A 17006-nucleotide genomic window follows, 5' to 3' on the forward strand; every position below is an offset into this window, starting at 1 on the left:
TTATATACACTTAACCTTGTATACAACGTTACATTCGTTTGTGAATAATATATATGATATTTAAAATAGGAAACAATATAATAATAATTCTTTTAACATTTCAGACTTATTAACCTTCATGGCCTCTGGTCTTCTGAGGAAGCAGTCCGAGGAGCCCGAGTTTTGAAAAAGGAAGCAGTCCTCCAAAGCAGCAATTTCCATAGAAATCACATGCGAGCCACAGGTGTCATTTAAAAATTTCTAGTAGCAAAAGAAAAGAGGAATAAACAGGCAAAACTGATTGTAATACTTTAACTCAATATATACAAAATATTATAATTTAAATATATAATCAATATAATATTAATGAAGGATTTTTAGTCGTTGTTTTTTGGTACTAAATCTTTCAAAGTCACTCTGCGTTTTAAACTTCCAGCACGTACCAATTCAGACCAGCCACATTCTAGGCGCTATGTAGACCCCTTGGGCAGTGACTGTCACACTGAAGTGCAGTTTTGAGGGCTCTGGCTCCCCTGACCTCAGGCAGTGAAGGGCCCGAACCCCTCTTTTCTGCTAGAGGTGAGGGAACGCCCTCTTTCTGCTAACATCTCTCCTTGGGCCCAAGGGTGGCAGAGACAGTGCCCAGAGAGAGAAGTAGGCTGCAATAAAGAAGTATCTAGGCCGGGCGCGGTGGCTCAAGCCTGTAATCCCAGCACTTTGGGAGGCCGAGACGGGCTGATCACGAGGTCAGGAGATCGAGACCATCCTGGCTAACACGGTGAAACCCCGTCTCTACTAAAAAATACAAAAAACTAGCCGGGCGAGGTGGCGGGCGCCTGTAGTCCCAGCTGAGGCAGGAGAATGGCGGGAACCCGGGAGGTGGAGCTTGCAGTGAGCTGAGATCCGGCCACTGCACTCCAGCCTGGGCGACAGAGCATGACTCCGTCTCAAAAAAAAAAAAAAAAAAAAAAAAGAAGTATCTAGAGGGAGTCTACGATTTCCCACCTGCTCTTGCCAGGGGCCCAGCCTCTTCTATAGATAAGACAGTGAAAAAAAGACGAGGGGCCCCAGGAGAAGAAAACCCATGTCTTCAGATTTGTCCACAGCCTTAACCTCAGGACTTTAGATGTGGAGGGAATACCTTCAAGACAAACTTCTCATTATGCAATTTGGCTTTGGCCCTAATGGGCAAGCTGTGGTTTTCTGTTTCCTCCTGTGGTGTGGAATTTAAGTGTGTGAGTTGAAGCACTGATCACATGCATGCATGTCTGCATGCACTTCTGTATGGCTCAACACTGTCTAACCAGAGATCCAACTTTACATAAAGGGAAAAGGAAATCAGTGCATACAGGGTGCCATGTGTTTGCCTCGTAACTTGTCATCAACATGTCATTGAATCCTGGCACCCTGTCTGCGCTAGGTGTACATATTACCTACTGCTTCACAGTAAAACTCCCCAAAACTTATTAGATTGAGCTGGTCCACCTTTTAGGCTGGGCTCAGGTGAGCCATTCTTTTGGTCTCAGCCGGGCCCTTTCAGGCACGTGTGGTCAGCTGCTGCTTGACTAGGCAATGCTGCTTCTGAGGGTGAGCTGCCTGTCAACTGTGGCACTTTGCTTTCTCCCCTATAGTATCTCATCCTCTAGCAGGCTAACAGGGACTTGTTATCATGGAGATGACAGGGTTCTGAAATAAAAAGCAGAAGCATTCAAGAGCTTTGTGCCTCGGCCCCAAACTGGCACACGGTCATATTCACAGCTTTCTATTGGCCAGGGCAAATCAGGCCAGTGAGATTCAAGGTTTGGGAACCAGATTCTGCCTCTCAATGAAAGCAGCTATAAAAGCATATCACAAAGGACATAAATACAGGAAGGGATGAAGAATTGCTGTCATTTTTGCAATCAGTATCATGCCTTTTCTTGCAGATGAGGTTTATATAACTTTCCAAGACAAGGAACTTGTCCAAAGCCTCACAGCTACTAAGAGGCTGGGCTGGGCCTCAGGATTAACTTTTCCTGACTCCAAAGCCCAAGCACCTCTGTAAGCCACACAAATCAAGCAGCTTCTCTAAACCTTTGAAGTCCTGGAAAGTAATCTTCTGCAATAGAAGTAAGAATCCTGTGAGATTCTGATCCATCTAGTACTCTTCACCATTTGGAACAGTTGCCTCCAGAGAATGCTTCTGAAGCATCTTGGAATAACTTGAAATAATTTGAGGAAATGGTTGATTTCCTAATTTAGGAAACCAACGTTCGATATATATTTTTTATTTAAAAGCAGAGATGATGCCCTCCACATGAACACAAATTCTGTTCCTCCCTTTTTGTTGTTTGTAGGCTATTTTCAACAAAGACTAAATCAAACCACTGTGTCTGAAATAACCTCTTACTCTGAAAGCAAGTGACATAAAAATAGACCTGCTGAGAAAAATTTCTTCCTGCTGCCATTTAACAAAACAGCTGAATAAAATTTGAAGCCATCCTTTGATTTTTTTTTTTTTTTGAGACAGAGTCTCGCTCTGTCGCCCAGGCTGGAGTGCAGTGGTGCGATCTTGTCTCACTGCAAGCTCCGCTTCCCGCGTTCACGCCATTCTCCTGCCTCAGCCTCCCGAGTAGCTGGGACTACAGGCGCCCGCCACCACGCCTGGCTAAGTTTTTTGTATTTTTAGTAGAGATGCGGTTTCATCATGTTAGCCAGGATGGTCTCCATCTCCTGACCTTGTGATCAGCCTGCATCGGCCTCTCAAAGTGCTGGGATTACAGGCGTGAGCCACCGCACCTGGCCCATCCTTTGATTTTTAACAAGGGAAGGTTGTTTTCCAAGACTTCAAATAGATCATGTGAGTGTCAGGGCTACTATATTGACTCAGAAGGTGGACCAGATCCTCTGGAGATGGAGTGGTGAGAGGGCCTGCACCAGCAGGTGAAGGCCTTAGGTCCATAGGTGACATTCATTCACCAGGTGTGGTGTTTTAGGGTCCTGATGTTGATGACAAAAGTTATGTGTATATTACTAAAAGTAAATTGTAGAACATAACAAATAATCATATATAAACCAAAAGTGTCGACAACTACAATTATTATGATGTATCATTATTCTAAGTATTTTTACCACAATTAGCAGTAGTAGCCGTTGTTGCTGCTGCCACTGCTGTTGTAGGAACGGTGATGAAAACGTGGAATAAAGCTCTGCTGCCTCATCGTGCTGCTGCTCCTGCGGCTGCAGATTTGCTGGTTCTGTGCAGACTTTGGACCTCTGTTGTGAAGCTGTAACTTAAGAGACTTTCAGTGCTCTGCTGCGGCAGGAAAAACGTTTGAATTAAGACAGAACAACAATTCTGTGCATTTGAAGGTGGAGGCTAGGATGGGTCTGGGGTGCAGTTGAAGGGGAAGAAGCACACATCACTGAATGAAGGGGTGGAAGCCTCTGGCGAATGGCAGGGCTTGGCCATGAAGCAAATCAGATGTGGATTTTAGGACTGGTTACTCAGTGAAACTGACACACTTGCAAAGCGGGAAATGGAGGACAAATAACAGGTGATGTGTCCAGCAGCAGACAGGAGGGTCTTCTAAGAACACACCTGCTCCTTCCCCTAGAACTTCTTCCTACAGCTCCAGCAGACATTCTCGTGTACAAAACCACCATGTGATTTCACCACGTTCTGACTCCACGTCCTGACTGGTACAGTATCCTTTTCTCCATTCTCTTATCTTCCCCTTCCTCATTCCATTATTGCACATAAAGCATCTGCGGTAGGCACACAAGCATATTACTGTTTTTGTGTGCTTGTTTGTACTAAATGACACGTGTTGATCAGCAGCCAGATAAGATGGGGCAGAAAAATACTGGCCCTGTGAAGACTGTTTCTCTACCAGTGGCTACTCACTCGGCTCTTATCTCTGTATTTCAGGACTTTGACAACAATAACAAAAAAAACATAATACCCTTGCATAGATTGTTTGATTGGTGAATTTTAATGTTTTAAATATAGCATTGTAAAACCAAAAACAATTTCATAACTCTTTTATCTACATAGTTGCTACACATAGGGTGAATCTGTTCATACACAGGACTAAATGACATTTGAAAGAAAAGAATGAACCTCAAATACTTTTCCCTTCAAATCCAGTGTCTGATTGTTTAAATATACATTTTGCATATAATGAAAAAAATACGTAAAAATTAAAATGTACGGTTTATCTCACCATCCAGTATATCAGTTGGACCACAAGTGAGGAAAAACAGGCATCTGTCTGCAGGAAGTTCTAAATTCTCCTGGGAGCCCCAGAACCGCTTGCGCCTCCCAAGCGGACCCCGTCCTTGGCCTGTTGCCACTGGCAGGGCATCGTGGTGAGGTTTCCATATCTTGGCCCAGGAGGCACAGGGAGGGTAGGAGGTTGTCTGTCTCACAGCCAGGCCAACATCCCTGACCAGGGCCCTCTGGAAGAAGATTCCCAAGGTCCCCGTCAGCTTTCAGAAGGGTTATGCCATTCTAGAGAAATTATAAATGTTCTTGGGGGTTGACCCATCGGTGAGCTGGGCATCCCTGTGCTCTTGGGAGTTGGAGCAGGCAGGAGCCCCACCCTCCTGGGCGCAGCCGCCACAGCTGCAGACCCAGGCATCTCTGAACTCTGGAGGGCCCAGGGAGGTCCCCCTCACCCCCACAGGCTCAGAAGTGCTGCTCCCACTGTCTGGCTTCTCCTCACTGTTGGCATCCACTCCAATCACAGAGAAAAGGGGAGTCTGGGCCCATGCACCTATCAACCCACCACCTAGGTATTAAGCCCAGCACGCATTAGCCATCTCCTCTTTGACTTTTAACGTGAAATTCTTAAAATCATTTTATGTTATCAATGACCAGTCATAGGTTTTAAAATGCTGGCTGTTACTTGCATGTAATAACAATGACATTTTTATTAATAAAACAAAACACGGGATACTTTTATCATAAAGATTATATTTTTTTTTTTTTTTTTTTTTTTTTTTTTGAGACGGAGTCTCACGCTGTTGCCCAGGCTGGAGTGCAGTGGCGCGATCTCGGCTCACTGCAAGCTCCGCCTCCTGGGTTCACGCCATTCTCCTGCCTCAGCCTCCTGAGTAGCTGGGACTACAGGCGCTCGCCACCGCGCCCGGCTAATTTTTTGTATTTTTAGTAGAGACGGGGTTTCACTGTGGTCTCGATATCCTGACCTTGTGATCCGCCCGCCTCGGCCTCCCAAAGTGCTGGGATTACAGGCTTGAGCCACCGCGCCCGGCCTAAGATTATATTCTTAAATGACCACAATGATCACTGTACAGTCATTTATAAAATGACACCATCTATCACAAATAACAGTAAAAATTATATATTGTAATAGAGTTGAGGAGAGAGTTCTCAGCAAACTTTTTTTTTTCAAAGAACACATTAGTTGCATGTAAAAGTTGCATGTAAAATTGCTTCTGGATTTATGTAAATGGCTTTTTCATTCTAGTACGCTCCTCTTTTCTTCAGATGTGTCGATTAAGCTCACAGATTTTATCATCAGTCTTTTGTGTCTTGTTCATTTAATGGTAAATTTTTTCCATCATTATTCATAATTACGTAAATACCTGGGACTTACAATACTTCGAATAGTCTGAGGTGAAAGCCAACGTGAGGATGAACTTGATCTGCATTATCTGTTTCCTGAGAGGGCTTGGGAGCTTCACCCTCAGACCCAGCCACCCATGGCTGTCACTTCCCATAGGGAGGGCTGAGATGTGCATTAAATTGATCAGTTTTCAACGTATCATGTAAGACCCAATAGTCCTTTGCACTGTGATCCACCTAGAGATACGCTCTCTGCTTATGTTCTTCTATATTGTTTCTCCCAGGTCAGTACCATATTATTGCAAATCCTGGGATTCGTAGTGAAGTTGCCAGATTCATCAAGTAAAAAATAGGACAGAAAATGAACTTTAAAATTTAAATAAATGACAAATGACTTTTGGGTGCACACACATGTCTTTGACAATGATCAGCAGTTAGATTCTGAGAGATAAATTTCCAAAAGAAATAATGAAAATAAATACACTTTAGCTGTCAATTCTAATCCACAGTATTGTGATCCTTTCTTGTGTAGTCTCAACACCGATGACCTCAAGAGACTTGTTGGAGGGACTCCATCTGGTGATTCAGCAGATAAAGTATTTTTCAGCATGTGATGGTTACTTGTAGAGAGAAGGGTGTGAAATACGTGGGGTGAGCTAAATATATAGGGTAAGAGAATAAAACATCAGATTTCCTATTTTATCTCTTTTTGTTATATGGCTTACATGTGTTTTATTAACGAAATTATGTGGACATGTAGTTCATAAATAATTGCACATATATTAATAGTCCAAGTCCAAGTATTCTTTTACTGGAGCTATACTCCTCCAAAGAGAGACCATTAAGCCTTTAAATCGATGATATCCTGGCTCTTTTCCTGGTTTTATCATGACAGCAAAACCAAGTTGTGCTGAGGGTAAAGGTGCATGTTCATGGAACTGTCCGTTGTTTGGTTCTGGAAGTGTGTTCCTTTACTAAGATTTTGAAGAATTATTAACAATCATTTCAACATATGAGGTTGAAATGATTAGCTCATACATATGAGGTTGTTTTAGAGAAATTTTCTACCTTAACCATTAATTTCTGAGTAAGAGGCAAAAATACTAATTGTCGCCATTTCTGCATTGAGATATCTACATCTATCTAATCTATCATCTATTGCTCCATACATACATGGGATGGCACTGTGATAAGTGACCTTTAAAATATAATTTTGACAGCTGTCATCTCAGAAAAAACTGAGTGGTGTGGAATGGTTTTCTAATTTTTTGTGTCATTAAGTTGACTTGTTCTAATCACTAATTTGATAAAACAATTATGCCTGCATCTTGGCCAATAACATTAGACAGTAATTTCAAAATTGCTCAGTGAAATTATGCCAGGTGTTCTGATATTATGGGTATCCTAACAAAACTGAGGGAAATTACCTTTATTATTGGAGAAATAAGTGTTTTCAAAGCAAAAGAGGGGATCTCTCTATTAAGTGGAATCTCAAGAAAAGGATCAACATTTGATCATTTTGATGCAACTTTATGGTTGTCATAAAGTGATTACAACTAGTGTTATTCTCTTGACAATTCACAGCTGGACATTGGGGATCCTCTGTTGAGACGTAGAAAATTTATTTTTGAGATGGAAACTAAACTGTAAGACAGCCAGAGCCATTTTTATGTGATACAGCTAATAGGGTTTGGTAAGCACAGTAATGCCCTCCAAAGGTGTCCATGTTCTAATTCTCAGATACAGCAAATATACACTTCATGGCAATGGGTATGAGAAGCTGCACATGGGATCAAAATTGCTAATTTATTGGCGAAAAATAAGGATACTATCCTGAATTACTATGGTAGGTTCAAACGTCTAATCACAAAGATTCAAAGTGTGAGAGACAAAGAATTAAAAGCATTGAAAGGTCAGCATGTCAGAAAGACAACTAGATATTATTTTTTCAATTGTTTTGGTGATTCTTTTCCTATTAGCATACATTTTATTCAGTTGCACTGTGCACATATGATTGGGTCTTTTTTTTTTTATTTGTAGCATCAATGTGATAAATATAAAATGAGAATGCAGAACAAAGATACAATTTCTAGGCCGGGCGCGGTGGCTCACGCCTGTAATCCCAGCACTTTGGGAGGCTGAGACGGGCGGATCACGAGGTCAGGAGATCAAGACCATCCTGGCTAACACGGTGAAAACCCGTCTCTACTAAAAAATACAAAAAAAAAAAACTAGCCAGGCGAGGTGGCGGGCGCCTATAGTCCCAGCTACTCTTGGCTGAGGCAGGAGAATGGCGTGAACCCGGGAGGCGGAGCTTGCGGTGAGCTGAGATCCGGCCACTGCACTCCAGCCTGGGCGACAGAGCGAGACTCCGTCTCAAAAAAAAAAAAAAAAAGATACAATTTCTAAAGAGGGATGCTCAGGTACCATGGGTAACTATACCCAGGAATAGACAGATACATAGTATGCATCTTATAAGAAATGTGTTGGTATTTCATATACTAATTGGTGTAGAAAATAATGCAGAGGCTGGATTATCAATAATTTATATGAGATACGGCTTATCAAGATTAAGAGGGTAAAACAATAAAAGTGATTTGTGGCCGGGCGCGGTGGCTCAAGCCTGTAATCCCAGCACTTTGAGAGGCCGAGGCGGGTGGATCACGAGGTCAGGAGATCGAGATCATCCTGGCTGACATAGTGAAACCCCGTCTCCACTAAAAATACCAAAAATTAACCGGGTGTGGTGGCGGGTGCCTGTAATCCCAGCTACTCGGGAGGCTGAGGCAGGAGAATGGCGGGAACCCGGGAGGCGGAGCTTGCAGTGAGCTGAGATCGCGCCACTGCACTCCAGCCTGGGCGACAGAGCGAGACTCCGTCTCAAAAAAAAAAAAAAAAGTGATTTGTGATAATTTTCACTAATGCAGAATTAACAATGATGATGTGAGATCTTTTGGGATTTTTCTGATGTACAAAGCCAATTTCTGGCCAGGTGAAGTAGCTCACACCTGTAATTCTAGTGCTTTGGGGTGCCAAGGTAAGAGAATCACTTTAGGCCAAGAGCTCAAGACAAGCCTGGCAGCATCGCGAGACTCCAACAGCACTACAGTTAGCTTCACCTGGAATCCTGGCTGTTTGGGAGAGGGAGGCAGGCGGCCACTTAAGCCCAGGGGGTCCAGAATGCAATGAGTTATTATTGTACCACTGCACTTCAGCCAGGGTGACAGACCAAGACCCTGTCTTGAAAAAAAAAAAAAAGTAAAACATGAAAAATACATAAAGTTCATTATTAAGAACACGTTATTTTCAAGCTGACGTTGCAGTCCCAGTCAACACCTTTCTCCTTTTCTTCTTCATCTTCACACTCCTGGATCACAGGCCGAAGCACGAACTGATCACCTGTCACTTGACTTTTGTTCACTCAATGACGCACCCCACTGTAGTGGATTTTTTTCTCTTTAGACAGTGTTTGAGTCACTGAATTTTTGGGAGGACCTCAAATGTCAAGCACTATTCTACATGAACAAGGTGATGAGGGGTCTGGAAGTCACCACCACCTGCCTCCTGAGCATGCTCCAGGCCACCACCGTCAGCCCTAGCATCTTGTGGTAGGTGAGACTTAACAAAAACATAAATTATCTTCCAGTAGTAGCATGATCATCTGCACTGTAGCTTGTTTCAGTGTGACCCAGACCAATTCAATTTACCGAGTGTCAGTGACTTCTGCTCACTTTCTCCAATGAGCTCCATTCTCAGGGGACTGTTTTTTATTCTAATATTATTTCAGAATATTTTCTTTGTAGGAATCATGCTGCTCTCCAGTATGTACGTGGTCATTCTCTTGTTCAGGCATGAGAGGTGATACCGGAGCCTTTGCAACACCAGCCGTTCCCCAAGAGCCTCCCCAGAGAAAAGGGCCACGCAGACCAGCCTGTGTCTTCTGGTGAGTTGCTCTGTGGTCATGTACTCAGTGGACATTATTACTTCATCCTCCTTAAGCACGTGATGGGTTCATGGCCCAGTCATCCAGGATGTCCAGATGCCTCTGGTCACTCTCTGTGCCACTGTCTGTCTTTTGGTACAAATCAGTCCTGACGGAAGAATCATCAATATCCTAAAAAATATTTCTATCAAAGTGCCCCACCCATTTTTAACAAGGTTGTACTGGGACAAAAATCTTCTGAAGAGAAATAGATTTTTCTGCCACCAGTTAAACTATGCAAATAGCACAGGATTTGTTAACTGACTTAAATGCAATCAATTAAATAGCAATTGCATTATATTTAAATAGTTTACTTGATGCTGCCAAAGTCTAATTTCTTTAGTTCAATGTCCATCAGGGTTTGATATTTCCAAAACAAGTCTCTTACACTTTCTTTTTCTTTCTTTTTTTTTGAGATGGAGTCTCGCTCTGTTGCCCAGGCTGGAGTGCAGTGGCGTGATCTCCACTCACTGCAACCTCTGCCTCCTGGGTTCAAGCGATTCTCCTGCCTCAGCCTCCTGAGTAGCTGGAATTAAAAGCGCGTACCATCATGTGTGGCTAATTTTTGTATTTTTAGTAGAGACGGGTTTCACCATGTTGGTCAGGCTGGTCTTGATCTCGACCTCGTGATCCACCTGCCTCAGCCTCCCAAAGTGCTGGGATTACAAGTGTGAGCCACCGAGTCTGGCCACACTTTCATTTTTAATCTTATACACAAAACATTATTTTTTCTTCTTGAAGTACACTTTTAAAAAGCTCCTATTGGTAAACAAATCACTCAGGGTTTTAAAAATATATTTTAATTTACCCTTTTTTGTTAAAGGTATTTTAGCCTAGTATCTACTTCTAGCTTTAATAAATAATTTCTCTTAGCACTATTCCTATTTATGTTTTGAGATTTATAAAAGCTGTAGAAATTTTGCTCTCATCATTACACTGATTTTTAGTATTTTTCTTCTCTTTGGTGTTATCCAGCTTATTTAAGTAATTTTTTTTTTTCACTTTTTGACACACTGCATTTCTGAATTCAAGGATTTATGTCAGGTTTTCAGTGTAGAAACTTACAAACCACCAACTCTTAAAGGCATTATTCAAATTATTTTAATATATCCCGTAAAAAAAGAAATTTGTCCTATTCCTTCTCATTCTAGCATTCTAGTCTTCATAGATATATGTATTTGTTTTACGTTTTCTTTTTTTGAGATGGAGTCTTGGAGTGTCACCTGGGCTGGAGTGCAATGGTGCAATCTTGGCTCACTGCAACCTCTGCCTCACAGGTTCAAGTGATTCTCCTGCCTCAGCCTCTGTAGTAGCTGGGATTGCAGGCGCCCACCACCACACCCGGCTAATTTTTCGTATTTTTAGTAGAGACAGGGTTTCACTATGTTGGCCAGGCTGGCCTTGAACTCCTGACCTCATGATCCGCCTGCCTTGGCCTCCCAAAGTGCTAGGATTACAGGCATGAGCCACCGTGCCTGGCTGCTTGCTTTCTTTCTTTTCTTTCCTTCCTTCCTTCCTTCCTTCCTTCCTTTCTTTCTTTCTTTCTTTTCTCTTTCTTTCTTTTTCTTTCTGTGTCTTTCTTTCTTTTCTTTCTTTTTAAACAAATATTTTAGTCTTATTTGTAAATCATTTATACATATTCTTACGAAGAAAAATAAATTTCAGAAAGGAATCTTGGGACCATGGTAGTTAAAATATACATATATATATATATGTCTGATCATTAGCCACTAAAGACAAGGCAAGAGGCTTAGCAGTCATTTCTGGGGGTTAGTGTATCTCCCCATGCAGGGGACAATTGAGAAGAATCCAAGCTGCTCCTTCATCTTCCCTCAGTTTTCACCTTCTGAAGACAATATGGGGGAAGGGGACTTTCCAATGCTTTCCCCTAGAAACATTTCAAGAGGTACAGCAAAGGCTTATGGTAACACTGAACCTGCTCTTTGCTAGAAATTTGGCAAGACTGCAATCTCTGAACCAACCTAGTAGAAGAGTTAGCCCAATTCCTATTCACAGGTACTTCTAAGAGGAGGAGGGATTGCTGCGTTCATCACACCCCCTTCCCACTTGCTCTGTTCTCCCACCAAGGCCCCAGAACAGAGCTCTTGATATCATCTGATCTAGTCCCTCCCCACTCCCACCCAGCCTCATTTCACAAGTGAACCTTCCTCCCACCCCACACCCAGACACTCTGTAACAGTTGGCCCTGGCAGCTCCTGAGGACTGCTGGGATGACGACACAGCATTTCTGCATCAGCATCGTACTCACAGGGAATCAGAGCTCAGCCAGGAGAGGTCCAAGAATGACAGAACTATGAGCACCCCTACCAAAACTCAGCTCTGCAGAGCCAAATAAACAATTCCATCTGACAGGCCAACTCCTAACACCTGATCCCAGTCATCATTGGAGGCCACAGCAGATGAAGCTCCTACTTAAACTGAACTATTACCATTCCCAGTAACAGTGGGGAAAGGAGAGACATGACAAATGCGGTAGACCCTATCAGAAATGGCAGCTGATGACAACAGTTAGCCTAGATCATTGGGTCCTCCCCAAAAAGCATCCTCAAGAATGATGACCAGAGAGCTCCGTAGCTGGATGTACAGCCCTTCAATTATGAAAGGATGCAGAGAAAACAAGCCGTGTTTTCCTATGATTATGTAGGAACTAGAACACGGACTACCCAGCCCTATGTGGAGGCAGCTTCTGAAAGGCCTTACCACTTATGGTCATCAGCCCACCCGCTTGGTAGGTGCATTTGGGGAGAGGGACTCACATAACATCCAGAGGGGGGAACTGTCTAGGCAGACACTCACAGGGCAGCCCATCCCACTGTCACTGGGGCAGGCCAAACATGGTTAGGAGGGTGGACAGATCCCGGGCATCAGCCACCCCACAGGCGTCGCTCTGGCCCTAACACAGAATGCGAAACGCAGGGTGCTCCAAGTGTTCTCTGACATGGCACCTCCTTCACCCTGAGGGCTCTGGCTTTTCTTCCACATGTTCAGGGCCTCCAGAAAGTGCTCTGCAGCCTGCCAGTGAGCCCCAGGTTGATGCAGCCGATGCCCAGGTTACAGTGGGACTCGATACAGCCAGGCTGGAGCTCAAGGGCCTGGCGGTATGCAGTTACTGCTTCTTCACTCTGGTTTCTATTCCACAGCAAATAGTCATTGGGACGAACACTGAGGGTAGCTGTGAAGCAGTTCATGGCCTTGTCATGCTCTCCACTCAGGTTGAAAAGGACCTGCAAGCCACACTGCACATTGGGGTCAATGGATATAGGGTCCAGTTGCACAGTTGCTAGGAAGAGCTCCTTCATTTAAAGAAACAGGGAGTCAGACAACAGAGATCCCAAGATATGCTTGCTGGCGCCCAGTCCTGCCCCACCAGCCCCTTCTTCAGCAGGTGTCACCAGATAGGCACAGGCTGGTGTGTAGCAGGGTTTCACAGGCCTGCTGCTGCAGGGGCTCATTGGTAAAGCTTGCAGCCAGCGCCATCAGTGCTGTTGGTTATCTGGCTTTAGCTCCAGACACCTCTGCAATGCTCTGATGGCTCACAGTTCTTGTTCATTCTCTGCCTGGGTGGTACCCAGGTACTGCCAAGCTTCCATATTCTTAGGATTCTGCTGCATAGCTGCCTCAAAAAGCAGCACAGCATTTGGCAGGGACTATCGGGGAAACCTGTCCCTGATAATTCAACATGAGTACTTTTCTATTTTCCCTAAGTGTCGGCCAATCTGAGAAATAAAGTGAGAGTACAAAAGAGAGAAATTTTAAAGCTGGGTGTCCAGGGCAGGCATCACATGTTGGCAGGTTCCATGATGCCCCCCAAATCACAAAACCAGCAAGTTTTTATTAGTCATTTTCAAAAGGGGAGGCAGTATACGAATAGGGTGTGAGTCACGGAGATCACATGCTTCACGAGGTAATAAAATACTACAAGGCAAATGGAGGCAGGGTGAGATCACAGGACCAGGCGAAATTAAAATTGCTAATGAAGTTTCGGGCATGCATTATCATTGATAACATCTTATCAGGAGACAGGGTTTGAGAGCAGACAACTGGTCTGACCAAAATTTATTAGGTGAGAATTTCCTCATCCTAATAGGCCTGGGAGCGCTATGGGAGACCCGGGCTTATTTCATCCCTTATCTGCAACCATAAAAGACAGATGTTCTCAGAGCGACAATTTTAGAGACCTCCCCCTAGGAACATATTCTCTTTCTCAGGGCTGTTCCTTGCTGAGAAAAAGAATTCAGCGATATTTCTATTTGCTTTTGAAAGAAGAGAAATATGGCTCTGTTTTGCCCGGCTCTCAGGCAGCCTGACCTAATGGTTATCTCCCTTGTTTCCTGAACATTGATCCCTGTTATCCTGTTCTTTTTTCAAGGTGCCCAGATTTCATATTGTTTAAACAATTTGTGCAGTTAATGCAATCATCACAGGGTCCTGAGGCGACATACATCCTCAGCTTATGAAGATGACGGGATTAAGAGACTGAAGTAAAGACAGGCATAGGAAATCACAAGAATATTGATTGGGGAAGTGATAAATATCCACGAAATCTTCACAACTTATGTTCAGAGATTACAGTAAAGACAGGCATAAGAATTATAAAAGTATTAATTTGGGAAACTAATAAATGCTCATGAAATCTTCACAATTTATGTTCTTCTGCCGTGGCTTCAGCCGGTCCCTCCGTTTGGGGTCCCTGACTTCCCACAACAGGGCCCACTCCTGAAGTCGCTGCAGTCCTTCTTTGAAAGGCTGAGGGTGATCATGCGGGGCGTTCTCCTCCTCCAACTGGTACCCCTTATCAAAGGAAGCTGATGTGAGGTCATCATAGTCAGAAAGCCAGGGGTGAGCGTCAGCATCTCGTTTTGCCATCTCCTCCAACTCCGCCTGCAACTCTATAGCTGACTTGGCACGTTCAAACTCCCTATCAAGGGCAGTTGTGTTTACTGGTCTTGTGAATGGTCAACCCAGGCATCTGATGTACTCAGAATTAGCCAATTTGGGGTCATCCCCTTTGGCCACAAAGTCATTGGCCATGTGCTGCCGATCCTTCTCATTCATGGTCCAACAATCAGCAGCTGCTGCTCCCTTAGGCTCTCCCAACCACAGCTTCTCCCCTGATTGCTCCAAATATGCCTCAGTCCAACAGGTGGGGGAAACAGCCAAGGGGTCTGTAACTTCAGAAAGGAATGATTGGGAGCAGTTTTTCTCATTACAATCCTGAATTACATCCACAGCATCTCCAGCTGCAAGACACTCTGGGCCCAGTTCTCAGACAAGGCCAAGTCGGCCACACCAGGGGCTCTCTGGGGAGGCTTGGAGGAAGTTTGACTGTTCAATCTGCTGCATCTCAGCCAGTTCATCCATCTTGAATGTCTGAGGGGCATGGGATACAAGGGCTACATTGTGGTCCTGCAGGAATTCAACCACCAACTCATCTTCAGAAGCTACTCCCAAAGGCTTGGAGACTGCCTCAGAGGTTAGGGCTCCGGGCAGGGATGGGGGGCAGGGGCCAGGCCTTAGACCTTCTGCTGAGGTCGGGGGCTGTTTTCCCTTTTCACTGTATTTAACTACATTAATCATGCTCAGTATTTTGGTTCACTAATCTCATCAGCTGAGACTAATTTAATATTTAACCCATACGTTGTGTATTAAGTAGGTTGTTTGTATTTGGCTCTTTCTCAAATATGGCTTTTCAAGCTTGTAGTCTTTTGCTCTGTAATATATATATATATTTTTCCTATTTTTCTCATTGTGTTGACTTAAACATTTAAAAAATAAGTCCTATAACTGTGTGTAACATAAGTTTTAACTTTCTTTTCACTTATGGGAGATATTACATTTCAGACATCTAAAGTTTATGTCTGTTTTTTAAATTTGCTTTATGGCAAGTTGGGCAACCCACATGGATTTGGCAACTCTGACCACCCATATCTAACAGGAGCGCTTACTTCTCAGTCGATTATTTTCCTAAATGATTTCTTTCGTTTGCTTCTCTAGTTGGAAAATTCTCATATTTTACTTTCACTTTCAATGCTATACAGTCGTTTAAAGATTCTTGTAACTTTCTGAGGATTTTAGCTTTCTACATTTAAAATGTGTAGAATCTATAGTATTTTTCCAACAAGCACAAATGTCAACAGTGTACACGTGAAATATATTTCACACAATTTTTTTTTGTAATAGACAATAAATCTCAAGTTACTTTATATAGAACATATCCTTTCCTCAACATACTGTAAAGTAATAATAATTTGTAGAGTTTAACTTTAATACTAGGGAACTGATTTTACATTTAGCACAAATTTCTGAAATAAATGTACTCTATGTCAGAGAACAGTACCTATATATGGCCAAAACTACTGATTTTCTACACCATTGAGATCATATTGGCAGAATTATTTACCTGAATTCAGATTTTTGGCTTCAATCACCATGCTTCCTCATGAGCACTTCCCTGAATCCATGAAAAGAATCTGTTTGAGTCTTCCATTTGAACTACAAATTTAAAAATTTCAATGCAGTTTTCATGTGGTGAGATAGTACTTGCTGGTAACATTTTAGTCAATAATTTCTATTGTTATTTACAATGTTCAGAAAATATGACCTGCTGGGTTTCTGGGATAATAAATTCAATGACATATTTTAGGCCTAAAACTTTACCACCTAAAATACTCATATCTAATATTTTAAAATAATGGGCATCCTTTGTTTACTGGCAAAAACAGCTGCCATTTCTTCCTATGCCTAATTAGTATAACTTACTAACAAAGTAAACATTATTTATGTTCATTTAGTTGTGGGACACCAGAAAGTTAATTTCTATAATGACCTTAATGTTACCTAATATGAATGAAAATGTGACAGAGGCTAGGAGATGGAGTGAATAAAAAGAGGGGAAATGTTCTTCAACATGTACCAAATTTCAATTAGGAGAAATAAGATTTAGTGATCAATTGCACAGAATGGTGACTGTAATAAATAATGTGTATTTCAAAACTGCTATAAAGACTATTTTCGATGTTTTCACCACAAAAATTATATGAAGCTATAAACATTAACTTGATTTAATCATTTTATAACATAAACATATATCAAAATATTACACTGTAGATAGATATATACTACTATTTTTCAATTAAAAATACAATTTTTTTTAAATTCAATTTTTCTTTTTCAATGAATCTTTGATTTCTTCACTTTAAACTCTTAGGTATTAAGCATACAAATGTTTAATGGCTTAGAACAGTACCTAACACATTATATGAGCCATACGCTAACTATTACTCCAAATTATCTTTTTCATAGCATTCTTCAAATACAAGATTATTCTGTATATCTTATTAAAATTTATTTTTCTGTCTTATCTAAATATTGATAAAAATAGAAGGTAGGGCATTTGCCTGTTTCATACATTCCAAAATCAAAGGGCAGTTTCACTAATTATTTTTACATTCAGTA

At 42.3% G+C, this 17006-nt stretch overlaps 1 pseudogene across 1 annotated transcript; it reads right to left on the reverse strand.

The window, feature by feature from the left end:
* Window positions 1–12062: 12062 nt before the first annotated feature.
* On the reverse strand, window positions 12063–16501 carry LOC126943683 (peroxisomal targeting signal 1 receptor-like; annotated as a pseudogene). Its single transcript, XR_007721818.1, has 2 exons — window positions 14262–16501; window positions 12063–13198 (listed from the first exon to the last, which is right to left on the reverse strand). The product of XR_007721818.1 is annotated as a peroxisomal targeting signal 1 receptor-like (transcript).
* Window positions 16502–17006: the final 505 nt, after the last annotated feature.

The sequence above is a fragment of the Macaca thibetana genome, chromosome 1 (genome assembly GCF_024542745.1).
Source record: "Macaca thibetana thibetana isolate TM-01 chromosome 1, ASM2454274v1, whole genome shotgun sequence".
In the NCBI taxonomy this organism is placed as follows: Eukaryota; Metazoa; Chordata; class Mammalia; order Primates; family Cercopithecidae; genus Macaca; species Macaca thibetana.